The 22695-nt window shown below is 36.4% G+C and overlaps 1 protein-coding gene across 1 annotated transcript in view; it reads right to left on the bottom strand.

Moving 5' to 3' along the window:
* The window catches only part of Poxn (Pox neuro), a 376716-nt gene that overhangs the window by 329874 nt on the left and 24147 nt on the right, over nt 1–22695 (bottom strand). The window lies entirely within an intron of this gene.

Genomic DNA, 22695 nt, shown 5'->3' with positions numbered 1-22695 from the left:
GTTCATATTTCTACTTCTAGTGCACTCTGAGTATTTTAATCCGTCTACTTGTTTTTACTGCTTCATTCCAAATTCGCAGGTTTAATAATAATCCGTGGCGTTACAGTCTGTGAAGGGCCAAGACTGACCAGCCAGCTGCTGGCCTCACGGCCACATGCCGAAGCAGAGGTGGACGATCATCCAACCAGAATGGATTGGTTAGCACGATGACCCCCCAGCCGTCAGACTATAGCTGATTTGCGTAATGGGATTTCGCTATCTGTCGTAACTCCCGAGGTGCACCACGATGCTGGATGGACACCGGTCCCATAAATACATTGGCCGAAATTTCATGAGAAAATTTCTTCTCCCACGAGAACTCGAACCAACACGCATTCTGTAACGCGAGTCCTAGGCAGGATGGCTTAGACCACGACGCCACGGCGCGGGACATTCGCAGGTTCAACGTTCTTCGTTTTTGTTCCGATAGCCATGATTTTCGTCTTGTTGGCATTTATCCGCTCACAGCTGTCATTTAGCCCAGTAGCATATTCCTTAGTATCACCTCCTCTTCTGTTAACACCACCATATCATTAATATTAGACGAAAAAAATTCGCTCCGGCACCTGGGATCGAACCCGGGTCCTTGGTTCTACGTACCAAGCGCTCTAACCATTGAGCTACGCCGAAGTCCAATCCACAGCACCGGATCGAATCCCTCTCCTCCAGTGTTTTTCCCTTTGTGGCCTGACTCTTAGTTCGACATGTACGTTGACATTTTTATATTAAGTCAACTGCCATTGTACAAGGATCGCACTCAGTTGAGTGACTTTGTGGCCGGGATTTCATAGTAATATGTACTATGTACTATTACTCGAATCTACGTAAAGATTAATTTTTTGGTCCTACAGAATACGTCTGTTACGGCTGGAGAGAATTTTTCTCCCCTTATATTGTTATCGTAACAGACGTATTCTGTAAGACCAAAAAATTAATCTTTACGTAGATTCTTCGAGCCATATCACTAGCAAATCTTACGAGTATGTAGACCTGCCTTATTCATCTTCCTCTTACTATCACTTCTCCCATGTTCTGAAGACAGTCCTTCACTAAATCCTCCAAATAGATGGTGGGCAGGGTAGGTGATCAAGGTCATCCTTGACGTACCCAATAATTTTATGTATTGCGTCAGAGATAGGACTCAAATATTGTTAAAATTTTCCCAATGTTTTATTCTTAAATTTATCTGAATTCTAAGCATTATTTAAATATTTTGTCCTTCATTTTGCCTGTAAACACGATGACAGAATTTCCTAAAGGAAAAATTAAGTTGCCTTCGAATTATCATCGCTGGTGGTCAGTCACCCACATCGCTTGGTATTCAGGCTATCGTGACACCCCTGGTTCTGAAAGTGGACACGCTCTGTCCTGGACAAGACTCGAACCAGCGATAAGTGTAATTGAAGCGTGCACACGTAGGTCGTGTCGGTAATTACAGGTTATAGTCGAGCACGGGCAAAAGAAGCATAAAATCGAAAGCCCGCTGAAATATTGAGTCGGAAGCAAGCACGGCCGCCGGATTTACGCATTCAGCTAGCCACACGTCACGGATGCGTGACGCGAGTGAACTTATCCTCTCGTGCGAGCTTTGTTGTTATAACTCAATCGTGACACGGGCCAATACGTCCAGATCGAATTAGTTATTTATTAGAACCTGAGATGCGTATCAGTGTTAGGTCGAGACAGGTTCGCCACGACTCCAAATAGATTTCAGGCCAATTTTAGGCTCTTTTCACGTGCGATAGAAACTTTTTCAGCGGCAGACACTTTGGATTCCATTACAGAGTCAAGCAATCAAGCATCCTACGAGTAGTAATTACTTCGAAACTATAGATCACTATGTTATCATACGTATTGCTCATGTGACACCGAATACAGGTGTATGAACGTTAAGTAGAATGATAAAGATGACTATGATGATAATATTATTAACAGAGAAACATTTAAATACTGGCAGGAACAACGAAAGCACCGTACGAAATTACGCTCTTCGTCCAAGAAAATTCCAGAATTTGAATCTTGTCTCTGGCATGGAAAGTTAACGCTTTGGCTGTTTGAATAACGGTGCTTCTAAGACAAAAATCTTACTCTTCTCGAATAAAAATATTTTAGATATTATGCGCGTCCAGAAAGTAAGTTTCCCTGGGGCCGTTTAGAGAAAGAAAACACAATTTCATGGAAATATTTATTGGAACAGATACAGCAGTTGTTGAGATATATTTCAACATATTCTCCACGGAATTGAGACATTTGTCATACCGTGGGATCAACTTTTGTACCCTGTGTCGTAGAAGTCTGTCGCCTGGGATCGGAACCAGTGACTGACAGTCGTCTGCATCTCTCTGTCACTGTGAAAATGCTGACCGGACAGGAATTTCTTGAGGCGTAAGAATCGATAGTAATCGCTCGGTCACATAGACTACTGCTCGACACACAACAGATTTTCTTCAGGAGTTCCGGTGGGAGGTGTTTCAACATCTATCCTACAGTCCGGATCTCATCCCCAGCTATTACCATCTTTTCTTACACTCCTAGAAATTCCTGTCTGGTCAACATTTTCACAGTGACAGAGAGATCCAGACGGCTGTCACTCACTGGTTCCGATCCCGGGCGGCAGACTTCTACGATACAGGGATACAAAAGTTGATCCCGCGGTATGACACATGTCTCAATTCCGGGGGGGGAGCAATATGTTGAAAGATAGCTCAACAATTGTTGTATCTGTTCCAAAAAAATTTCTATGAAATTGTATCTTTTTGTCTAAATGCCCTCATGGAAACTTACTTTCTGAACACGCCTCGTACATTGATTTATTTCTCTGATACTTGTTACTCCGGAAACACATGTTCACTTTCAATTCAGGCGTCCTTCTCTAAAATTGATATGCCGAAGCTTTTCGGCCTAGAGTTAGGCTACTCCTGAGTCATCATGACAGATCCACAGGCAAGGACGGGCATAGTGTGCACGGACCTGTTCTACGGCCATTAATACATGGCTGCCTGCATAAATTATAAATATTTGCAGCAGATAAGCCGCCCTCTTTATTCAGACTAAGATAGTCTAAGTTAGGCTAGGAAGTGAAATAACCCGGCAGATTTTCAGAGTGAATAGCTCATGTTATATGTAACAAAAAACGTGTAATACCATATTGGTGGAAAGTTCATAGTTTTCTCAGAAAAAAATTTTTTCCTCAAATGTTTAACGCTTATTCGGTAACTATTGCGAGTAGAATCGTGATTTTTTTTCCAGATCCATAGAAAATCTAACAAAGAAAAATTTATCCCTCTGACGTGTTTCAATAGTGCGGACGGTTTTCATATAAAATTAATTTAAAAAACGACTAATTTCAAGCCACTGAACGATGCGAGCAGATTTGCAACGTCGCGTCGTAGCGTGAGAGGGAGGTTCGCGTAAAGAAACAGACCGAGTTCGTTGACCTCTTACATTGTAATACGAGAAGAAACCAAACTGTGTTAGCGGCGATGTTGCCAGACTGCTGAAATTCCAATTCAATTTTCTAATTAACTGTGCATTTAATCACGAAACGTAATATAGGTTTTCTATCCCTTTAAGTGTACCCTATCGTTCCTTTCAATCTGCTGGATTATTTCACTTCTACTCTGTATAATTCTCAAGAAAGAAGAGATGTCGGACGCAGTACAAATGATGTAACTGAAGTAAAATGTGAAGACTGAACAGGCATTATGCCTAATCTCTTAAGTATAGGAGAACGAGAAGAAAAATTAATTAGAATAATAACTATTAGGAGAGAGGAAATTATATGAAACATGGCGAAAAGAATGACAAAGAGTAGGATAATGAGAAGTAATGAAGAGCAGAGTGAGGAGAAAGAAAGGGTTATGGAGGCGAATGAAAAGGGGAAAGGAAATCGTGAAGATTGAGAAGTTAAATGAGTAGAAAGAAAATAAGGAAAGCTTAGAAAAATGAAAAAAGTGGAGAAGAAGAAACGTTTCAAAGGGAGAAAGGAAATTCGGAGGAACAATTGGAGAAACACGAAGAAGATAATATAGGGAATGAGAAGAAAATTGAGTAAAGTAAAGTAAATTCGTGGCGCTACAGCTCATGGAGGGCAAAGACCGAACAGCGGCTGCTTGCTTTACGTGGAAGATCATCCAACCAGTGTGGTTAGCACGATGATCCTCCCAGCCGGTTTTCGAAACGGGATTTTCGCTACCTATCGTAGTTGCCCAAGTGCATCACGATGCTGGTCCCACTGGCCGAAATTTCATGAGAAAATGTCTTCCCCATGAGGACTCGAACCAGCGCGCATTCCGTAACGTGAGTCCTAGGCAGGATGCCTTAGACCACAACGCCACGACGCCGGGCGAAGAAATTTGAGAAAAAGGTGAAAGTATGGAGGAGAAAATCAGTTCATCGGAAATAGTTACATTGCATCGTGCTCCCCGGTATCTTTGAATTCGAGTCCTCTCTCTTGTGACATGTCTTGATTTGTTAAACACCGGTTTTTCACTTACAACGCAATGGAATTGAGATCGCAACCTGCATTCCTGAGACGTCGTATGAAAGCTTACCTCCATTCTTCTGACTTTTTACGCAGGAGAACGCAAGAATGGTCTCGTAGCAACTGTGTCATATCCCAGGAATTGCAGCTATGTTTGTAAAAGTCCGCATGCTTCTGACATATGACGAAACGCAAACTATGTAGATATACTTGTGTGGATTCAAGATGTTTATCGTTGAAAATTAAATGAACAATTTGGATGTATGTAATATTTCTTCCCTGCCTTTGTGCCAGATCTACGGGTAATATTTTACTCTTTCTTTCAAAAGAAACCTTGGCATATGTCTGAAATTAAGACGAGTGGACTTTAAGTATAAATTTCGGTTCAAATTTGGAGAATTTGAGTTGCTGAATAGAATTCCTTTGTCGATGAAAACATCTGTAAGTTGGAATGCGTATAAATTATTATGCCACAAATTTAATGTACCTGTCCTCAACACAAATAAGTGAAATTTTCCTTTATGTAAGTATTTCAGCTGTATGGTAGGATTTTAAGAGTATAAGAATAATTTAGAAATACGGTGTCCTGCAGAGTAACGGGCGATTATAAACAGTTGGTCATTGTCTCAAGAATTTTTTTTCTTAAATTATATACGTGAGATTATAAAGTACATACTCTGCCAGTTATTTTTTTAAAATATTACCACAGAGATGGAAATGTGCTTCGTCAGACATCCACAAAGTGTCAATAAAGTCTTCATCTCCATCTATTATAAGGTTACTAGACGTTCCATTTTCCCGAGGACAGTCCCATAATTTCGATTTGTGTCCTTGCACAAAATTCGTCCCCGGACTTTTCCCGGATTTAATAATTTTTCCCAGGTATCCCCTGATTTTCATTGTGATTATTAATATGGTTAAATGATCCTTACACGGTACTGTGATAAATTTTGCTAATGTAACATTGCCACTTTTTCATGATGCCATACTTAAAACTGAAGGTGAGGACATCACTGCAGTTGAGTCTCCTTTTTTGTCGAATGTTGCTGACAACTCTAGCTAGGGTCGAATAAGACTTTCCTGGAATCTATTCGTCTGACAGTATGAAGAGTTCCATTTCTGAAACGGGGACATCTATAAAGCGGATTTCATAAACTATGCTGATACTTTGATAGACAAGGATCATGACTGGCAGAGTTGAATTTTGAATTGGGTGACAAATGGCTCGTTAATTTTTCCAGAAGACTTGTCTTTCTGGGAAAACATTGTTATACGAGCTGTAAATTTATTAAAGGTTCTTCTCCACGGCAAATTATTAGGCCTATAGTTTATAGTTTTGAACTCGTGGGTCGCAAATTCAAATTTAAATCATGGAAGAACGATTGGGCGCCTTTTTTAAAGAACCCATGCAGGTGAACTTATGCTGGCATGATGGGTGAAAAACAAATAAAATATAATATTATAAGACTCTTCTCAAATAGGGTAAAGGTTGGTAATACTGTGATACGAGTAATATTGTGATAGTTCTTTTTGAGAAACCATTACAATTTTACTGAGTGAGAAAAGGACCGGTTTTGTGCAGAAACTTGTCCACGAACATTGCCTTAATACGTTGACGCAAAAAACTGATCTTCTTCTCGCTCACAAGCAAACATTCTGGTGGGGCAGATAAAAAAATTATGTTTTTCTTTCACCGAGTTAATAATGTCAAAAGAAGTGCTTATATAAATTTTCGCCACTCGATCGCAATTACGAGGGCCGTAAAAAATAAGTTCGCCAGGGGCCGTTAACAGAAAGAAAACACAGTTTCATTGAAAAAAAATTTATTGGAACAGACACAGCAATTATTCAGCTATTTTTCAACATATTCGCCACTGGAATTGAGACATTTGTCATATCATAGGTTCGATAGACTGCTGTCAAACGCTGGTTCCGATCCCAGATGTCTGACTTCTACGGCATAAGGATACAAAATTTGAACCCATGGTATGATAAATGTCTCAATTCTAGTGGGAGATATGTTGACATACAGTGCAACAATTGTTTTCTCTTTCAATATATCTTTCCATGCAATTGTGCTTTTTTTTCTGTAAAGGACCCCAGGAAAAATCATTTTTGGACGACCTCGTAATTGCGGTCGAGTGGCAAAAATTTGTATAAGCACTTCTTTTGACATTATTAACATGGTGGATGAAAAAAATTAACTTTTTTATCTGCCCCCATCAGAATGGTTGCTTGTCAGTAAAATTGTAATAAATTCTCAAAAAGAGCTATCACAATATTAGGGCCTACTCATATCACATTATTACCAACCTTTACCCTATATAGAATAATCTAAATCCACTTGTATCTAAAACAATTTCATCCCGGATAAGTTTTCCAGTTACAAATCTAGCCGAGTCCATGTTAATTGAAGATTAGCTGTACCAAAGGCACTAAGTGCCAAAATTACATATTCAAGGAAAGTAAATAAAACATAAATAAATACAATATAATATTTGTTACTCAGCCAAATGACAAATCAATGTAAAATAATGACTTATATTATATGGTCATTAAATTTTATATACATGAGCTACAAATTGCAAACGTTTTCGCCCATTCAGGCATCTTCAGGCACAATTATACAGTATCTCAATTGTGCCTGAAGATGCCTGAATGGGCGAAAACGTTTGCAATTTGTAGCTCATGTATATAAAATTTAATGACCATATAATATAAGTCATTATTTTACAATGATTTGTCATTTGACTGAGTAACAAATATTATATTGTGTTTATCTATATTAATTGACAATCTGAATATTTCCAACATGCTTTCTAAGTTAAATAAAACATTTTACAATGCATAATTTTTATTCTGAACTGAAACAAAATATTATGACAAATCCTTATTACTGAGAATAACTTACTGTCCAATAAATTTACATCAATAAAACTGTAATTCAAACAATAAAATTTTAATAATGTGTTTAACTGAAACTCAAAAGAAGTAAGTTCCGCATCATGTGCCATTGTAAAGTTATAAGCGATAACACCAATTTAGGTTTAAGTTCCACACAATTGACAGGTTATAAGTGCCAACTGCGGGTGGAATGAGCTGCTACGTAATCCTAAGTTTTCTTCATTGAGACCTAGAAGTTCTCTGTCGAAAGCCTTACGCTCAGGATTTTCCAAATAAGGAATCATGGATGATAAAGACTTTCTATTGTTTCTTGATATCTTGTTTTCAGGTGCCAACACTTTTATTGTTGCAAATGTTAGATCCCTGATGGTTTTCTCTTTTTCAAGATGTTTATTTTTTTCCATGCCCTCATATCAGAGAAAGTTTCGTTTCATAGGAGAACAGTTGGATTGCACATTCAAACTTTATTCTTATAGCCTTGCTAATGTTCAAACCTTTGATGTTGAGAAATGTATCGGCAGCTTCTTTCATATCCCAAAATCACTGAGCAGCCACGTTAAAAACTTCGAAAGGAGGATAATTTTTGTGGAAATTATCACATTATGCAAGTCATTTGGGACCATTGCATTCATCAGACGTTTTCTTTTTTTCGACAAGGGCAAAGTCTCTATCGCAAACCATAAAACTCTGACCACTGATAAGAAAATTATAATATATTGTGTCGAAAACTCCATGAAGAACAAGGAACATCAAAACAATTGTTACCATCCTATTCTTGTTCTGTCTCGGAGAGTTATCGCTCCAAAATACCAAATGCCTTTTGTGTGTAACATCGACGCTTAAAACTATAAAAAGAATAGATGCCAACTTTTACCTCCACGCCCGCTGACTCCTTCGTGCCATATACACATAAAACACGATTGCTATCAAATACATGTATCCCTAGATTATAGCATAATAATTGCGACAGGTAGAGCATGTCGTTATGGGTAAGGTGTTGGTACAAACAGGACTTGTAAATCAAAGGACTACCAGGAGGTTGGGAATTAGTGGTTTCATTTCTCATATGTTCTGTAGCTTCCTGCACTTTCTTTTTGCTTAACTTCTATATTTACAAGGTAATAAACAACGAACAACAACACACAGTGATAACATTCAACAACTGTCACTGTCACTGTTACAACCTTTCTAACGTTACTGGATCTTAATACGTTGCGCCAACCTTACAATGGAGATAGAGCCTGTAGAGGTATTGGCGATGGTATATAGAACCATTTGAGCAAACATCAGGAAAACAATATTTTTCGCCCTTAGTGCCTTTGGTATAGCTACTCTTCATTTGAAGGGTCCAGGGGGGAAAAAAAACCAGATAAGTCACTTTTTTGTCAGATGGAGTTTGAGGTGCCATTAGATTCTCTATGGAAAGGACTATCTTTTAGGGGTATGAAACAGGAAAAGAAACAGATTAGTCATGGGTTTATTTGCCTTCAAATTTTTGGCGTACAGGAAAAGAAGCAGGTAAGTCAACTGTTTCAGCCAAAAAACCAGGTTTTAGGGAAAAAGTGACTTCCCTGGTTTTTTCCCTGGACCCTTCATTTTATGAGTCACAAATACGGCGTTTGCACAGATTTTCGAAGGTAGATCTAACCTACTAAACTTCATGATCTCTATATCTCAACAGCAATGGAATAATCCATATTCCTCCTGAAGAATTCGTTTCCATTTCGTAAGGCGATCTGTGGTTGGATCAGAATGCAGTGAAGAGTTTCGTGCTGAAACTTTTATGGTTTTAATTATGCTGCTTTAGAAAAAGTGATCTCGCATGTTGTGATAAATGCGGTTATTATAGGCATTAAAAATTTTAATCGAATGCTCATCTGCATTTAATAGAATTACGACAAGGTTTTTTAAAGAGCTTTAAAAATGTAAAATTTAATTTTCTAGAGCATGACATTTTATCATCACATGAGATTATTTAAACAGATTCGAATGAAACAAACGTTAATTGACACCATCTCCCGCACAAGAGGGTTTGTACAATGTTAATTACTGGACATTGATACAACTTTTCTGTGAGGGAGTCAACCCTTTACCGTAACTGTCCAGCGACATGCGAAAGAGCCAGCCATGCATTTCATTTACATTAATTTCAATACATTATGCAAATCTGGCCAATGAATGGTCTTTTACACGGTTACGCACGGCAGAGTGAGAAAGACAGAGAAGTTCATGCATTATGGAAGTGTAACATTACACATAGTGGCTGCATTATCTCTTATCTGATCCCAGGGAGTTTTATTTTGTTATTCCCCCTTCTATCCCCTCAGACGCGTCTTGCGCCTTCAAGTTATTGTTTTAAAACTGTTTTAGTGTGTCCACTTATACAAGATCTGACCTGATATGTCCACTCAATTTGTACGATGACTCGCTGAATGAAATTTATATCTGCTATTCACACATCTGTTTAGTACTGAGATTTCGCTTTAAAAGTCCGTTTCTTTCTGAGAAGCAAAGCGGAAGGAAGTGAGCTGGTTGGGTGTAAGTAACACTTCTTACCTCATTTAACCACTATTTTCTAGCTGTGGAACCTCAAACGTGCATCAGCTGATGGCTTGTAAACAAAGGGAATATGGTTCGATTCTCAAAATGTCTTGGGCAAAGCAACAAGACTAGTAGCCTAGAAATTGCCTAAGAACGAGAATTAGGAACTAAAAAGTGGAGAAAAATTCTAGTGGGTCTATTGGAAAAATGTAAGGTCGTTCAAATGAAACCTGGCCATCGCTAATAGAAATTAAGCATGTCTCTCCATCTACTGCAACTATTCTGGAACGAACCTAACCTTTATTTTGTTTTCGAACGAATCTTGTTTACACTTACATGACAATGTTAATAGGTAAGACATGTGTTGAAAATGGAGGTAGACACTTACAGCATCTCCTCGGATAACATGTGTGAGTATACAACTTTTTAAAATTAAAAATTAGTAGTATTTTGTTAGGCAGTCACTCCAGTGCCGCGAGTTTAACCGCGAATCGTGTTGCTGGCCGAGAGCATACGCTCCGAGTCCCTTGAATTTCATGATCCGCTCACGTTTCGTACTTAATCCGCTCACTCAATATAAAACATTAGTAGGCCTGTGATCTTTATTACGTTATGAAATTGAGACATGGGCAATGAGAAATAATGATGTTACAACTGATTGTACATTTTATAAATAGGACCTAGACCTAATTAGGCTATACCAGCTTGAATGGAAGCAAAAGAATACTTTTATTACACCTGTGAGCATTTTCCTTTTTTCTATCAAAGATTTTAGAGATTTACATTCAAGTACGCTATATGCGTTCACATAGAATCTAAAAACTCATGCTTTATTTATTACTGTCCACATGGGAAGAGATCCTTGTGCTGTCCAAAGAATAGGTGGGCTGAAAATTCAGCACTGAGACCCTACCAGGTCATTGACATTTATACTTGAATATAAGAAGGAAAAGAAAATAAGAAGATGAGGATGATGATGATGATGATGATGATGGTGACGATAAGATTAATTAATACAGCACTGATGACATAAAAGTGGGAAACATTATTTCACAGCGTGAAGGTAACAATCTAAAACCATGTTTTAACCGAGTGAGGTGACTCAGATTGTAACGTTTGAGACTAGCATTCGGGAGGTTCAAATCCCGTGACTGGCTAATCTGCCTCGGGTTTTTATGGATTCCCTCAGTCACAAAGCCAAATGCCAGATCGGAAGTTTACATGCCATGATTCATCACCGCCTTAATCATCAATAAACATGAAAAAAATTCTAAAGCAGTTACACGAATAGGCCTGCAAGCCACTATCACATTCAATAACAGAAGCAAAAACTCTACAATAGTCCACGGCCTGCTGATATAGGCCTACCCAAAGATTCTACACACGCGATATGACAGACTTTAAAGCGTGTATAAATAAATACATAGGCTATTAAAAAACATGTTTTGTAGGTATTTATATTTAAAATATCCTCACCCTTCTAGAAATAATGATAAAAACTCATAATAAACATTTGTATGTTGTTAAATATCGCCCTGTAATTACGGAAAAGTGTTGTCCGATGCGTTTCACACGTGGAATCGTGTGTTCGCTGCGCCGCTGGTAGCCTTGCCGTCCTATTGCCGCGGAAAATAAAAGACGAGAACTTTCACAGACATAAACCCGTCTGGTGGTCGCCCGATAATTACACGTCCGTAAACTATAAACTGCAGTATATCAACTGGCCAGCTTGGTGAAAGGTGGGACTTTATACGCTATTTGAGGGGAAAAGCAGTAAAATTATTATTATTCCACTCTCAAGCTATTGTACACGCTTTAAAAGCAGCTGAGACCTTTGTCATTTATAAATATAAAAGCGTATAATAAAGCTCAGTATCTGCCTTTTGTGGCTGGAAGAGACTTTGGTTCATATTCTTTCTGTATATTCAGTGACGATAAATTTCCGATTTTTGTAGGAGTCTTTTCTCATTCTTTAAGGCCTATCTCATGTAAAGTGAAATTTCCTAAAATTATCTCAGTAGACATAATCAAACATTAAAATTCCTATTATTATTATTATTATTATTATTATTATTATTATTATTATTATTATTATTATTATTATTATTATTATCATCATCATTATTATTACAATTAGTCTATTACTATTATTACTATTATTATTATTATTATTATTATTATTATTACAACTTACTTACACAACGTGGCTTTTAAGGAACCCGCAGGTTCATTGCCGCCTTCACATAAGCCCGGCATTGGTCCCTATCCTGTGCAAGATTAATCCAGTCTCTATCATCATAATATTATTCCACCTCCCTAAAATCCATCTTAATATTATCCTCCCATCTACGTCTCGGCCTTCCCAAAGGTCTTTTTCCTCCGGCCTCCCAACTAACACTCTATATGCATTTCTGGATTCGCCCACACGTGCTATATGCCCTGCCCATCTCAAACGTCTGGATTTAATGTTCCTAATTATTTAAAGTGAAGAATACAATGCATGCAATTCCACGTTGTGTAACCTTCTTCATTCTCCTGTAACTTCATCCCTTTTAGCCCCAAATATTTTCTTAGGAACCTTATTCTCAAACACACTTAATCTGTTCCTCTTTCAACGTGAGAGTTCAAGTTTCACAACCATACAGAATAACCGGTGATATAACTGTTTTATAAATTCTAACTTTCAGATTTTTTGACAGCAGACTAGATGACAAAAGCTTCTCAACCGAATAATAACAGGCATTATTATTATTATTATTATTATTATTATTATTATTATTATTAGACTATTATTATGTATAATTATGTAAGATCATTCCACTTCTATCTTAATAATAATAATAATAATAATAATAATAATAATAATAATAATAATAATAATAATAATAATAATAATAATAATCCGAAATGCACATACACATTAGACTAAGGCCTGGTTTCAGAAATGCAAATTAAATCCGTCCCTGATCGCCAATTATTTGATGTCTGATTTATTTGATTGTTCATTGCATTGCAGGAAAGTGAATCTCCAGGCAACTTGTCTCGATTTACTAATTGCTGATTTGAGAAAGAAATGCATTTGGCATCAGCGCTAATTAGCAACCATGGCCAATTTTACGCTCTTTAAAGCCTTGGTTTTTCTGAACCGACGCAAGCGACATGCGAGGTGCGAGGCCCGCCTCGCACAAATCCGGACTATACGAGAGATAGTGAGTGGTTTCTATAGCTGCGAAATGCGAGATCTGCGCACCTCGCAGCCATAGAAACCAGTCACTATCTCTCGTGTAATCCGGATTTGTGCGAGGCGGGCCTCGCACCTCTCATGGGTCGGTTCAGAAAAACCGAGGCTTGAGGGGCAACATTCTTCTGATAATAATATTAATCGAGTCCTCTTATTAAACATCTTAAATATTAGACAGATTTATGAATGTAATAGAAAATAAAACCGATAGTGGTTCGAAAAAAAAATAATAATTTTCGTTCCGGTTCGGAAATCACGTCACTCACACGGTAATTACCATATGATGTCAGACATTGCTTATGAATATCTACCGAATATATCTTCATAATTGTTCATACAGTATGCATCTGAAGTCTGAGTAGTGGAATATGTAGCTAATCGGCGATGTATGCATTAGAGGGGGAAAGAAACTGGCCACCCTACCCAATACCTCCTGACCTAGTTGTCTCATGAGTGATGCCTTATTGGTGTTACTTAAGAGGTTCAAACCTGTCTTCGGACAGTTGACTAAACAACAACAATTGTTTGAAAATTTCTTCATCAAAAAAATCTGTTATAGGCTACGTCATTTTAGAACAACATATGGTAGCTATCTACTTTAATTATTATTTTCTATACAAATTACTATAACTTCATAATAAACAACATACGCTTTAACCGAGCGAGTTGGCCGAGATGGTAGCGTTTCAGATTCGCATTCGGGAGGTTTCAAACCCCGACCAATCTGAATGGAGATTTTATGTTTCCCTCAGTCACAAAGGCAAATGCCGGATTGTAAATTTACTGTAATGTTTTGAAAATTAAACAGATTTATTATATTGCCTTATTAATCTTCATACATAAAAACCGTAATAAATTCAAATTGTATCATCATAAATATGGAACTAAAAGATCCGATTTTATACGACTAGAGGAACCAAAGTGTTTCACAAGCACAGCTCTGAGCCATGGTACCTACTTTGGTCCAAGGTTATACAATAAAATAATTGATAAACACCCAAATTTGGAAAATTTCAGTATCAGGAATTTCAAAAATAGCGTTAGGAATTTAATTTTTAAAGAATATATATTGATTTAATATGTATATGTATTTGTATGAATTAAATTGTTAAAATTGAAATTGTATTTTTAAATTTAATTTATTCCTGTAATTTTTTTTCTTGACCCAGTTTGTGTCAAAAAATTATATTTGTGTTTATCTTTGTGTTTATCTTTGTGTTTAGATATCTCACTGAGCACGAGCTTTTTTACTCCTTCAGGGAAGAACTAAGATTGTATATCTGTCAATGTTATTTTATTAACAATAAACAACAACAATAAACATACCATGATTCATCACCGCCTCAATCATCAATATCATACATATTAATCAAATCTATAATCAGTTACATGAACACAAGTCATCTACAACACACAATCTTGTATTCGGTGTCACAATTACATTCATTACAGATATACCTTTTGTAGACGCTCTTATAATTTATCTATCGATACTAATTAAATGGATCAGTATTCCCACCTTTAAAATCTAACAACTTAATTTAGATCATTCATTGACACTTTTACAACTCCGTTCTTGATTTCCAGTTCACTTATATCGAACACACACTGTTTCTAATAATACTTGTTACTAAAACGTACTACACCATTGTCCAATATTTTCGTTATTATGCCTGTTTCTTCTGTATATTCCATTTTCAGATCTCACTAATTTTCTACATATTGTAGTCTACTTCGCTATCCTAGCTAGCCTCCTCCACCATTATGATACTCCTCACCTATTTTCATGATCCCTATTGTCTTACTTAACTTCCTATTGCACTCCTCTAATTCATTTTTTTATTTTACTTACTATGTCCTTAGCCATCTCTGGACCAAAAATGTCCACTTCACACTTTTCTGTTATAAACTCGTCTTTCTTTTTCTTCTCTTTACTTCTCACCATTTCAGCCCTTGCACTCGCAGAAACAATTTCACTTGTCTCGGTACTGACCTTCCTTCCCACTAATCTAGTTAAATCACTTCCCGAATCACTGGAATTTTTACTCGTGTCATTAAAATTCATTGCATTTGTGGTGCTTAAGCAGATCTTATCTGAATTATTCACATATGTTTTCTTCTTCTGTATTCTTGATCACCGCATTTCCTGGTTCTGTCTCGCTTCCTCCGCAGCGATCTGCAATTCAGCCAATTCTCCGTCGTCTACTGTACATGTACCTGGTCAACTATCTTTTTGTGATAGTTACTTTCCACCACAATTGCTGATTGAGCAGATTGCCCATCAACTGTCACGTAGGCTATTTTTTGTCCCAGTTCGAATTCCGATCTTCGCTTAACCTCTGTTTAGTTGGGCTGGTCGGTATTAAGGGGTTAGGTACAGCTTACAGCAGTAAAATTTTGGAAATATTCAACATTTTTTTCCTTCATTACTGTGTCTTGTGTGTAAAACGCTGTCCTTCTGCTATATGGAAAAATATTTTAACAATTTAATTTTTTTTAATTCAGTTCATTGTGCATTCATGAAGCGTTTCCCACATAACTAAACAACCATCCAACATTCTGTGATGAAATTGTTTGTATTTTTGCATGTCTTATCTACAATATGATGTCCACACCTGTGGAGTAACGGTCAGCGCGTCTGGCCGCGAAACCAGGTGGCCCGGGTTCGAAGCCCGGTTCGGTTGAGTTTTTTTTTCCGGGGTTTTCCATCAACCCAATACGAGCAAATGCTGGGTAACTTTCGGTGCTGGATCCCGGACTCATTTCACGGGCATTATCACCTTCATTTCATTCAGACGCAAAATAACCTAGATGTTGATACAGCGTCGTGAAATAACCCAATAAAATAAATCTACAATATGATGCAAGATCACTTCTTTATCTTTGATGGATTGTCTGATAAAAATATTTAAAAAATGGTCAAATATCAGTATTTACTTCTAACACAAAATAAAATACAACTTATTATTTATTAAGGAATCTAGTTGAAAGAGCATGATATTGTAAACACGAGTTTCAGCAATAAAATAAAAGAGTGAAAAAGTTAACAAGTTTATGAGTTATGAGGGAAAAGCTTCATCACTTTACAGGAAACTGTCATAATTTTGAATTTTGAAAAAAAAAAATATATATATATAGGCCTATAAATAATTTTTTTAACCGTAAAAATATTTTTTTCATATATCAGAAAGACAGCGTTTTACACATACCAATTTTCATTATTGTACAAGATGCAGTAATGGAGGAAAACATGTTGAATATTTCCAAAAAATTTACTGCTGTAAGCTGTACCTAACCCCTTGATCTATGCCAATGATTTTCTTCAATTTCCCTACTTTCCAGTTTGTGCGATAACTGCGGTTGCTTCATTTTATTTTTCTGTTGACTATTCTTCTTCCTCATGATTGTAATTCAATCAGTTTGCCCATTAATACCTTGCGACCTCGTGTCCATTTCTTCAGATCTCCTCTGCTCTTTTTCATATTGATGTTTTCGCTTCTTCATATTTAATTCAAATATCGTTATAAAAGGAAGATGAACGTGTACTTTCTTGCCGGGAATTGAACTCGTGTAATTGTAACTGAACATGCTATCACTGAGCTATAGCGAAGATGTGTAAACGAATGTAAATTGGAAAGAGACTCTACAGTCGGAGGATGATTAGCCTATTCATGTTCCTGCGCAGTGTAAACGGCAGCACAAAAACGTTCTCGTGTGGGTGTGCGGTTTATACGTGATTACTATTTGTGTGATAGCCGTGACGGGTTTACTGACTAAAGCGAAATAAATTAGCATGTAAGGCATCCGCGACGGCGAGCGATCTACAATAAAAAAAGGTGGAGGAATAAAGTAGTGGAACGCCCATCTCGTGGACGGCCAATTCGTAGAACACACAAGTGATGCGCTATCCAAGGCCGCCTGATGTAACGAGTTTTTGTGCGCTCCGGAAAACGTGAGTACGTCGACATCTCCGCGGCCGGCACCGGGTTAGAAGGTGACATTGGTGCGATCGCTTACTCACGATGTTTCCGTTATCCGCCTGGCCCTATTTTAGCTGGTGTTGAAACGCCTTGCTAGAGTGGGACCGGAATCAGTCGACCCGCGATATAAGAATTCAGCGTTGTCAAATATTGCAGATATATCACGCTATAGTCTGTTTATGATGGAAGGTATTTTGTCTAATTTTATTTATTAGACTAAATTATTATTTAATTATTTTATTTATTTATTTATTTATTTCCTTACTTATTTAATCTGGCGGAGATAAGGTTATCAGCCCTTCTCGTACCCCTAACAGAGTATTACAATTACAACATTATGAATAGGTCTATAATTAAAACTACAATAATTGTTCCTGAGTTCCCAGCCTTCCGCAATATCTCTACCAGGATTCATTCCTTAAGAGCACTTCAAAGGGCGCTTCGGGACCTTGGAAGGCCGTTAGAATGGATACTGTGCGCTTGGTCACCGTGGTGGTTGATTGATTGATTGTTTATTCTATACATAGCCATATACATGGATGTACATGTCAATTACATTATAAATAAGAAATACAAAAAGATTGAAAAACATTACAATTAAAATACATTTAAAATAAATATTATAATCAAGTCGTATTATATAATATATCGTAATTTGTAATTTAGGAATTCTTTTATTGAATAAAAATATTGATCAATTAAAATCTGTTTAACTTTCACTTTAAATTTTGCAAAAGATAAAGTTTGTATTTGCAATGGTAATTTATTACAAAACACGATGCCGGTATAGGCAGGCGATTTTTCATATTTCGTAAGTATATGATTTTTATTGTAGCCAGATGTGCTTTTCGTGTGTTACAATTATGATAATCTGAATTCTTATTGTATTTATTCTCATTCTGTTTAAAGAAAATACCCCTACCAGAGTATTACAATTGCAACATTATGAATAGGTCTACAATTAAAACTATATTTGTTCCTGAGTTCCCAGCCTACCGCAACATCTCTACCAGGATTCATTCCTTACGAGCACTTCCAAGGGCGCTTCGACACTTTGGAAGGGTCGTTAGAATGGATCCTGTGCGCTTGGTCACCTTGGTAGTTGACTGATTGATTGTTTATTCTATACATAGTCATATACATAGATTTACACGTCAGTTACATTATAAATAAGAAATACAAAAAGATTAAAAAACATTACAATTAAAATACATTTAAAATAAATAATATAATCAAATAGTATTACATAATATATCATCATTTGTAATTTAGGAATTCTTTTACTGAATAAAAACATTGATCAGTTAAAATCTGTTTAACTTTCACTTTAAATTTTGCAAAATGTAAAGTTTGTATCTGTTTATTAAAAAACACAATGCCGATATAGGCAGGCGATTTTTCATATTTCGTAAGTCTGTGATTTTTTATTGTAGCCAGATGTGCATTTCGTGTGTTATAATTATGATAATCTAAATTCTTATTGTATTTATTCTCATTCTGTTTAAAGAAAATTAGGCATTTGTAAATATAAGCAGATGGAAATGTTAAAATTTTATATTGTTTGAAATAAGGTTTGCTTGAGTCAATACTCTTTAATTTAAAAATGGATCATATAATTCTTTTTTGTGCAACAAATATCCTATTAGCACTGGTAGAGTTAACCCATAAGAAAACGGCATAACTGAGACATGCATAAGCAAGTGAGTAGTAAATTGAAATTGGAGTGAACTTAGAGCGGGGGAGGGTAGGAGACCCCCATTATGTGAGAGGATGAGGAGTCACATGCGGCCGGTGGGCTGGTACACCCTCATCCTCATTCATCCCATATACTTCGGGGTACACAATAGGCCTCAGTATGGCCGTATGGCCGAAGTGCAAAGGGTCGTCCTAACCCGCCCGTAGCCACCATGACTTAACCTAACCTAACACTACAATTAAAATGTTTTAATTAAATTCATGGTTACAATTACAATGAAATATAAGTACTAAAATGTCACTTGGATAATACAAACTAGAAGTTCATTACTGAAGTTAAGAACAAAGAAAAATCGATGAAAGTTTGTTGAATGGTTTTGTGTACAGATTCTGCCATAAGTATAAGGACATTCTTTCGAAAGAGATGTGTTGCACTCCCGTCCTTGTACTTATGTGAAATTCCCCTGATGTTTATAAGGTGACCAAATGTCTGTAAAATATGAAGTTCTTTTACTGCAAGCCCAATCTCTCTATCTTTCAAATTGCGGAATATATAACAATTTTTCTCTTATGAAAACTTACTGAAAATTAAATTGTTTGTAGGAAGAAAAATTAATTACTCCAGAATGGACGTATTCAGATCAATGTATTTTGGGGTAGAGTTACAAATGTCTGAAAGGTTTCTTCTACAAATATTATTTTTTTGTTTAAACAAATTGTGACACCTCGTTCAAGCATTAAAATCCAGATTTCTTTCTTTTTGTTTCCTTTAGGAAAAACTGTCATTTTCTAAAATTCTCTTGAGTTTGAAATTCGCAGCAAAATGACCCGGGACCGTCACTGCCACTTACATCATAACATTTGGAATTGTTAATATTGACCAATCAGCTTATTCCCTACATTTTGTAAACAGTTGTGGAGTTTGCTACAAGTGTGGAAAGGTTAGATTCCTTCCTTGAAAAAAAGTGAAAATGGGTCGAAATTCGGGAGTGTGGACGTGAAGTGGCAGATTATTGAAATGTGAAAGAATGACTTGAGATAATATGTAACTCTGCCCCAAAATCCATTGAGCTAAATACATCCATTCTGGAGTGATTGATTTAAAAAATGTAATTTTTCAGTAAGTTTTCATCACAAAAAAATGGTTATATAATCCACAATATCAAAGATAGAGAGATTGGGTTTGAAGTAAAAACTTCATTTTTCACAGGCATTTGGTACTTTTACAAACATCAGGGAATTTCACATAAGAACAGGAATACAACATCTCTTTCGAAGGGGTATCCTTAAATTTCTGATAAAAATCTGTATATAGGTTGTAAATATTAACTACGAGTAGCTACTATATGCCGAATATATCAATACAATTACAATGATGATGATGATAATGATAATAATAATAATAATAATAATAATAATAATTTATTTCTTCCTTTTTAGTTTTATCTTCCCCCTTTTCCATTTTACAATGACACATCCCACAAGTTCGGTCATGTGATTACCATGGCATAGGACCACCATAGATATATTACAGGACAATCACAAGACAACGGAAAAACACCTAGTTCCTAGGATGGAGGATAAATTTCCTCCATTGCCCACGCCGGGAATCGAACCTCGGACCACTTGGTCGGAAAGCGTACGTGCTATCCAAATAGACACAAAGACGGAAATAATAATAATAATAATAATAATAATAATAATAATAATAATAATAATAATAATAATAATATGTTATAGGTGATTTCCACATTATTGTTGTTTATCGTCACATACACTGGACACAGTTTTGCTGAATAAGTTCCTCTGTCGTACAGGTTGCAGGCCTATCGCGGGGAGAGGATAGGATTAGGCCTATAGATGAGAAGTGATGATAAGGGAGTAATGAAAGTTGGAAAGGAATTGGGTCGCGGTACTATCCCCAGCATTTGCCTAGAGTGACTTCGGAAACAACGAAAAATCCAATTCAGGATATCCGGTTTCTGAGGTAGAAGCCAGGATCTCCCGAATGAAAAGTTAGAATGATAATCATTACACCACTGTGCTCGGTAATAATAATAATAATAATAATAATAATAATAAAAGGTAAAGGTATCCCCGTAACATGCCATAATAATAATAATAATAATAATAATAATAATAATAATAATAATAATAATAATAATAATAATAATACATTGCGACTCTTTGCTGCAGATTCATAATGCAGTAACTTCCTTATTATCCAGGCTAACGAAGAGGAGGAGGTTTACGTAATTTTCGAAAGACGGTTAGACTCATAATTCAAGGGAAGAGTGTTAATACCGAAGTCTCGTGGAAAAACTTGGTCTTCTCGGCACATGTTAGCCCATACCGGTGTCGAAAACACTTTCTGTCCTACCATTTTTTATTTTACTACTGGGGAAGTGCTAATTATATCTAACTTTTCCAGACTTGACATATATTTCACCAAGTACAAATATAGTACGACAAGCAATAGTTTTATTTCCATATCTTATAAACTTAATAACTCTTTACCATTGCGTATAAGAAACACGTCATATTTTACTTTCAGAAGGATGGTGAGAAGGACATTAATGGCAATCCAATCCACAGTGTCAATGATTTTAGCAATATTACGTTTTAGATACTAGGCCTATTTGTTTTAACCTCATGTAATTGACAAATCGGCACATTTTAACCTAATTTTATACTATTTCTTTTAAGACTTTTAACCTGTTTTTGTGATTATCTGGTGATTGTATATTTATTTTTTATTTTATTCTTACATTTATTCATATTGTAGTAGCCATGTATTATATATATCTACTCTGACGTTGTCTTTGGCTGTAAATCGCTGAATGACATTAAATTAAAAAAAAAGTTGTTTTTAAAACATATAGGCCTATAGACTAGTCTGTGTTTTGAATGGGCAGAGCCGTAGCAATGGATTATGGTGCTCGATCTAAATTGCAAGTAAATCGTAAAGGAGTCTTTGAAGAATTGAATGCAGGAGGTGTTTCATTACGTCACACTACCCTTCCCATTGTAGGCCTAAGAAGTCGACACGTTCAAGTCGTCTCTTCCTTACATCACACAAAATACGTAATCGTAATATACCTGCAAGTTTTAAAATAAAAGGAAAATTAGAAATTTAAGGCAAACTTGGAGATGACTCTAATAAAGACACCTGCTTTGCTGGGATAACGCGATACCATTGATTTTTAATAAACTTCAACAAGTAACGATTTATAAATATGTTTATCTTTCAGGACTTGTATTCTATTTAATCATTATTCGGTTTGCTGCGAATATAAGACTGGCTTTTAGGAGAAAAAAGGAAGGTAAAGAATTACGTCATAACCTACGACCTTGAAATCTATACAACTCTGTGGACTATTATAGCAGCACAGACTTGTTGGTCCAGCTGCCCTGGAGGCCTCGGTTCAATCTCATAAATCCGGTTATTACGCGTGGTTTTCAGGCCATGCGAGAAAACACCGGGAGAGATCGGTACAGTGGACACTGCATCCTGCTTATCAATATGCCGTTACTTCCCATGTTACGTCAGGCTGACCAGTCCAGCTTAAGGGCTACCTAGTAGAGATTATAGATACGCAGAAGAGAATCCAGTCAGATGCGGCATTAGCTATACGGGAGAGAATCTGTCGAAGTTAGGTACGAAACTGGAAATTCTGTACTGTACTGTGTTTAATACGGATTACATATTCTCCTCGCTAGGTCTGACACTTCTGACTATAGGTATAACAGAATTAAAGGCGTAGGTCTTCTGGAAATGTTGAATCGCGAAACTTTTACCAAAAATGTTCAGT

This window comes from Periplaneta americana, chromosome 5 (assembly GCF_040183065.1).
Source record: "Periplaneta americana isolate PAMFEO1 chromosome 5, P.americana_PAMFEO1_priV1, whole genome shotgun sequence".
NCBI lineage: Eukaryota > Metazoa > Arthropoda > Insecta > Blattodea > Blattidae > Periplaneta > Periplaneta americana.
Note: the sequence above shows the minus strand (reverse complement) of the source record. Positions and strands in the feature narration are given on the sequence as shown.